General features: G+C 41.4%; 1 protein-coding gene across 2 annotated transcripts in view; it reads right to left on the bottom strand.

Annotated features, from left to right (window-relative positions):
• The window catches only part of LOC109919330 (E3 ubiquitin-protein ligase rnf213-alpha-like), a 167,523-nt gene extending 161,523 nt beyond the window's left edge, over nt 1-6,000 (bottom strand). Inside the window, exon 1 of one of the 2 annotated variants that reach the window (XM_048610749.1) lies at nt 5,926-6,000. The gene's annotated coding sequence lies outside the window, so the exon portion shown is untranslated. Of the gene's footprint in view, nt 1-5,879; nt 5,903-5,925 lie in introns of those variants that run through there. The other variant, XM_048610750.1, reaches the window with a different exon arrangement.

Below are 6,000 nucleotides of genomic sequence, written 5' to 3' on the forward strand. Positions count from 1 at the left end.
TGTGGTGACTCTCAGATTAAACTCACCCATCAGTCATCTCTTGCTCTAATGAAGGAGCAAGTCCCCATCGGATTGTGATGACTTGCACATAAATGGAAAATCACAGGATCTTTCTATAAAGGTGCTAAGTCAGTTTCATGATGCAAGTAAACAAATGTTCTGAATTTGAGAATTTGCAGCCTTAATTAAGTTATCCAATTACACTGTGTGATTCACTCATTGGCATTTAGTAGCTGGGAATTTCAGTAAGCAGTGGGCAGTACTGCATAGGGTCCCTCAAGGGTCAAACGAAATACCAAAACGAACGTTCCCTCACAGCTTACTGCTGGTTTACATGAGAGAGTTTAGGATGATTTCAGCATTTAAATGTGCTTGTTCAGAAATCCATTCAATATATGTTAATGATTTTCCAAATAACTGATGTTGTAATAGCTATTTACAGTTCTGTTAGGCAATATGAGAACCAATAGGAAAACTTGCACTTAATTACTAGCTACAACAACTTGTAAATGCTACCTTTAAAGTGAAAAAAGTGCCTCATGGGGATGTTACAAAGTAGGATACAACAATCAGTTACTGAAGGTTACAATGAGATGGTTACCTAAAACTTAGGCAAAGAGGTTGTTTTTAAAATGTGCCCTGAAAGAGGTTAGCATGGCTCCAGGGGAGAATTCCAAAGCTTATGGCCCAGGTAACTGAAAGGCACAGTCATCAATGGTAGAATGGTCGAAATTGGGCATGCTGAAAAGGCCAGAATTAGATGGTGCAAACACCACAATGACAGTAGGAGTATAGGAAATTGGAGTGATGGGGGGTGGGGGGGTGCAAGGATATGCAGGGATTTGAAAACAAGAATGAGAACTTTAAAATGAAGGCAATGCTTGAACAGAGAACCAATGGAATTCATTGACACAGGAGTGATGGGAGAATTGGACTTGGCGTGAGTTTTTGATTATGTCAAGTTGACAGATGTTTAAATGTGGAAGGCCACCAGAAGTAAGTCAATTAGTTAATTCTAGATCTAATAAAGCCATGGGTAAGGGTTTCAGCAGCAAATGAATTGAGGCAGGAGTTGAGTTGGGTATAAGATCATAAGATGCAGGAGCAGGCATAGGTTACTCAGCCCATTGAATCTGCTCCACCGTTCAATCAGTTCATGTTTGACCTGATAATTCTCAATTCCACTTTTCTGCCTTTCCCCCATAACACAAGATTCCTTTACTGATTAAAAATCTATCCATACCAGCCTGGAAGTAGTACAAGGAGATGGAAATGGTTGTAGAATGTGAGTTAATGATATCACACTAGTTGGAAACTCATCTTGGTCAGATATGATACCAGGGTTCCAATCATTCTGGTTCAGACTGCTGTCAAATCAGCTTCAACTTTAAGCCCACTTGCTTTCAGAGTTACCTTGAATTTGATGACATTTCCTCCCACGCCATTTCTCACAAAGACTTTAGTCCATTCTGCTAGATTCTCCATTTCTATTGTATCTGTTCTGGCAATGCCACTTAGAATCATAGAGTCATAGAGATACATAGCATGGAAACAGACTTTTTGGTCCAACTTGTCCATGCCAATCAGATATTCGAAATTAATCTAATCCCATTTGCTAGCATTTGGCCTCTATCCATCTAAACCCTTCCTATTCACATAACCATCCAGATGCCTTTCAAATGTTGTATTTGTACCAGCCTCCACCACTTTCTCCAACAGTTCATTCCATACACACACCACCCTCTGTATGAAAACAGTATCCCTTAAGTCCCTTTCAAATTTTTCTCCTCTCACCTTAAACCTATGCCCTCAAGTTTTGGACTCCCCCACCCTGGGGAAAGGACCTTGACTATTCACCCTATCCATGCCCCTCATGGTTTTATATACTTCTATAAGGTCACCCCACAGCCTCGGACGCTCCAGGGAAAATAGCCCCTGCCTTTTCAGCGTCTTCCTGTAGCTCAAACCCTCCAACCCTGGCAACATCCTTCGAAATCTTTTCTGAACCGTTTCGAATTTAACAACTTTCCTCTAGCAGGGAGACCAGAATTGAACGCTGTATACAAAAGTGGCCTAACCAATTCCCTGTACAGCTACTGCATGACTTCCCAACCCCTATACTCAAAGCACTGACCAATAAAGGCAAGTGTACTAAACGCCTTCTTCACTACCCTGTCTACCTGTGTCTCCACTTTCAATGAACTATGAACCGGCACTCCAAGGCCTCTTTGTTCAGCAACACGCTCCAGGACCTTACCACTAAGAGTATAAGTTGTGCCCTTCTTTGCCTTACCAAAACGCAACACCTCACATTTATCTAAATTAAACTCCATCTGCCACTCCTCAGCCCATCAGCCCATCTGATCGAGGTCCCATTGTACACTGAGGTAACCTTCTTCCTGTCCTCTACACCACCAGTCTTGGTGTCATCTGCAAACTTACTAACCACTTCTCCTTCGCCACACCCGTGTGTCTGAAATGTTCTCCTTTTGTGTCAGATGAGGATTTTATTCCATCGCAATTGATAGAGGCCAAAACCTTTTCATTTCCCCACTAGCATCTCCCTTCCATATTCACATAAAGATTTTTCCTCTGTCCTCAACTTTAATTCCACCAACCTCCATATTCAACAGATCATCCTTTGCCATTCTCTCACATCCAGCATGATATTACCACTAAACACAACATCCCCTCCCCTCCCCATTTCAGTATTCCAAAGAAAGCTTTTCTGTCACTCCCATCATCCCATTCCCTTCCCACAGCACATTCCCGTGCAAGTACAGGAAATGTAAAGCCTCAACTAATAACTTAGCAGTTTTCACAATCCAGGGCCCGCAACATTGCTTCCAGGTGAAGCAGTAATTCATGTGTACTTCTTTCAATTTGCTATATTGCATTTGCTGCTGATGAGGTCTCCTCCAGGAGAGATCAAACCCATTTTGGGAGACTGCTGTGTCAAATACCTCTGTCCTTTCTGCAGACATCACCCCAACCCTATCATTTACTCCCAAGGGAAAATCCAGTAAAACTGACACACTGGTTCAACTCATCTTGTATCCTTCAAAATGATGTTTTAGCATGACCAGTACTTGCATTTTTCCCTCTATAATTCTCTTCCCCACTCTACTTTGACCTCTGTTTCCAACTATCTTGCACAGTCCCAATGGTGTTCAGCATAAACTTATGGAACAGCCACTCTCCTTTCAATAAGGTATTTTGCAGCCTCCCAGAATTGATACCTTCAACAATTTCAGATTGTCACTTAGGGCTCCATTTTCTCAGACAGCAGCTGCAAGTGAATTCTCTGCTACTCTCGTTTATACTTGGATTTTGTTTGTCCTGTCACCCTCTCCTTTTGTCATGTACTGCCATCCCTTCTGCCATTCTTCATCCTGTCAAAGACTTTCCGTGGTTTTCTTCCTGTTATATCTCCAACATTTCCCAGTTCGGAAGAAAAGTCATGAGCAGAAAGGAAAAAGAATCAAAGAACTGTAGATGCTGGAAATCTAAAACTAAAACTGAAATTGCTGGAGAAACTCAGCAGGTCTCTAGGCATCTGTGGAGAGAAAGCCGAGTCAACTTTTTGGGTCCAGTGACCCATCTTCAGAACTGTTCTGAAGATGGGTTAACAGACCTGAAACATTATGAGATATATTAACTTTGTTTTCCTCTTCAGAGATACTGCCTGATCTCTTGAGTATTTTCAGTATTTTCTGTTATAATTTCAGATTTACAGCTTCAGTAACATTTTTGCTTTTTCTAAATGAAAAAAGTGGCACTGGTTGACTTTTTTTTAAATGGTTCAATGACTCCTGAATGATTAAAAATGGAAGTTTAATACTGGCACAGAAAATGAAAGTGAAAGTAAACTTTAAGAAATCCTTACTTTTCTTGCTACTGGAGTGCCAGTTCCTGTTGATCCTGAATGTTGATTTATTGGAAAATCGCAATTCTCTGCATAGGACCATTCTATGTGCATTCAAGTGAAATTAGGGTCGCTCAATATCACAAACATGCCAATTCTTACCAGAGATCTGAATGTAACTTGTGTCATTGATCTTTTTTTCCAGTTTTAATTAGATTATGCACCAAATAATATGCGCCAATCAACAGGATAGGCATGCATTTTGTTCTAAAAGACTGAACTAAGTGCAAAATGCTGCAGATGCTGAAAAATTGAAATAAACATAGCGTTAAAAAATAGGCAGCATTTTGGAGAGATAATCAGAGTTTATGTTTAGAGTCACATATGGTTCTTTTGCACTGCTCAATATCAGTTCTGAAGAAGTTATAATGAATATGAAATGTTTCTCTTTCAGAGTGCAGGTTCATAGTTCCTTTAAAGTGGAGTCCCAGGTAGACAGGAGAGTGAAGGTGTTTGGTACGCTTGCCTTTATTGATCAGTGCATTGAACATAGGAATTGGGAGGAATTGTTGTGGCTGTACAGGACATTGGGTAGGCCAGTTGTGGAATACTGTGTACAATTCTGGTCTCCCTGCTATAAGAAGGATGCTGTGAGACTTGAAAGAGTTCAGAAAAGATTGACAAGAACGTTGCCAGGGTTGGAGGGTTTGAACTATAGGGAGAAGCTGGACAGGCTGAGGCTATTTTCTCAGGTGTGGAGGTGCTGTTGTTGGACTGGGGTGGACAAAGTCAGAAGTCACACGACACCAGGTTATAGTCCAACAGGTTCATTTGAAATCACAAGCTTTCGGAACACAGCCCCTTTGACAGGTGCAGTGAGAGAGAACAGCACACAGCACAGAGTTTACAGGCAGAGAAATCAAGGGCAGAGAGATCAAAAGATCATACAACCAGTGTGAGTGGAGTGTCAGATAGTAATTCTCTACAGGTGACCAACAGTGTTAGATGGTGAGTAAAATAAATCTGTTGTACCATAACCTGGTATTATGTGACTTCTGAATTATTTTACCTGGACCCTTGGAAGCAGAGGGGTGACCTTTTAGATATTTATAAAATCAGGAGGGGCATGGATAGGGTGAAAAGCCAAGGTCTTTTCCCTGGGGTGGATGAATCCAAAACTAGAGGGCATAGGTTTAAAGTGAGAAGGGAAAGATTTAAAAGGGACCTAAGGGGCAGCTTTTTAATGCAGAGGGTGGTGTATGTATGGAATGAGCTGCTAGAAGGAGTGGTGGGGGCTGGTACAATTACAACATTTAAAAGGCATCTGGATTTTTTTTCTGAATAGGAAGGGTTTAGAGGGATATGGGCCAAATGTTGGCAAATGGGATTAGATTCATTTAGGATATTGGGTCAGCATGGATGAGTTGGACCGAAGGGTCTGTTTACGCATTGTACAGCTCTATGACTCTATTACTCTATTCTGTACTTGCAGCACTTTGTTCTTTTCTGTAACCTGTTTAAGTTTGTGTCCATACTCCTTTGTAGGAGTGTGAATTATGAGTACGAAAATCTAGTTACTGATCTTTACAATTTCCCTTCTTCCCCCAGCCTGAGCAAGAAACCTGTACTTAGCTGCATCTTTCTGACTATGGGAAGTTAGCTGGGAAAGAAACCACATAATGCTGAATTCTATATCCTTCGGTATTCAGTATTTCTGTCATGCGTACAAACATCTCACTTGGTTATCCTGACTTCCGGATAGTGCACCGAAAGTTCTGCGGATGCTGGAAATCTGAATAAAAACAGGCAGTGCTGGAGAAAGTCAGCAGGTCTGGTAACATCTGCGGAGAGAGGTTAACTTTTCGAATCGAGTATGACGCTTCCTCAGAAACTTGTTTATTTAATCTGGACATAGGCTCAAATCAGTCACCTCCTGTTACTGTTTCTATCGGTTCTCCAGCCCTCCAGTTCCTTCCAACTACGATTTCTGTTTAAGAAGCAACATTGTACTCACCAAGTGTCAATTACCTGGAATCGTTACATTTATGTAACTCACTGACCTGATTGTAGCTGGAAGCTGTAGCATCAGTTCAGACTCGGCACTCAGGGTGTTTGTACAAAGCAGCTGATCCCAG

Source organism: Rhincodon typus, chromosome 23, assembly GCF_021869965.1.
Source record: "Rhincodon typus isolate 14 chromosome 23, sRhiTyp1.1, whole genome shotgun sequence".
In the NCBI taxonomy this organism is placed as follows: Eukaryota; Metazoa; Chordata; class Chondrichthyes; order Orectolobiformes; family Rhincodontidae; genus Rhincodon; species Rhincodon typus.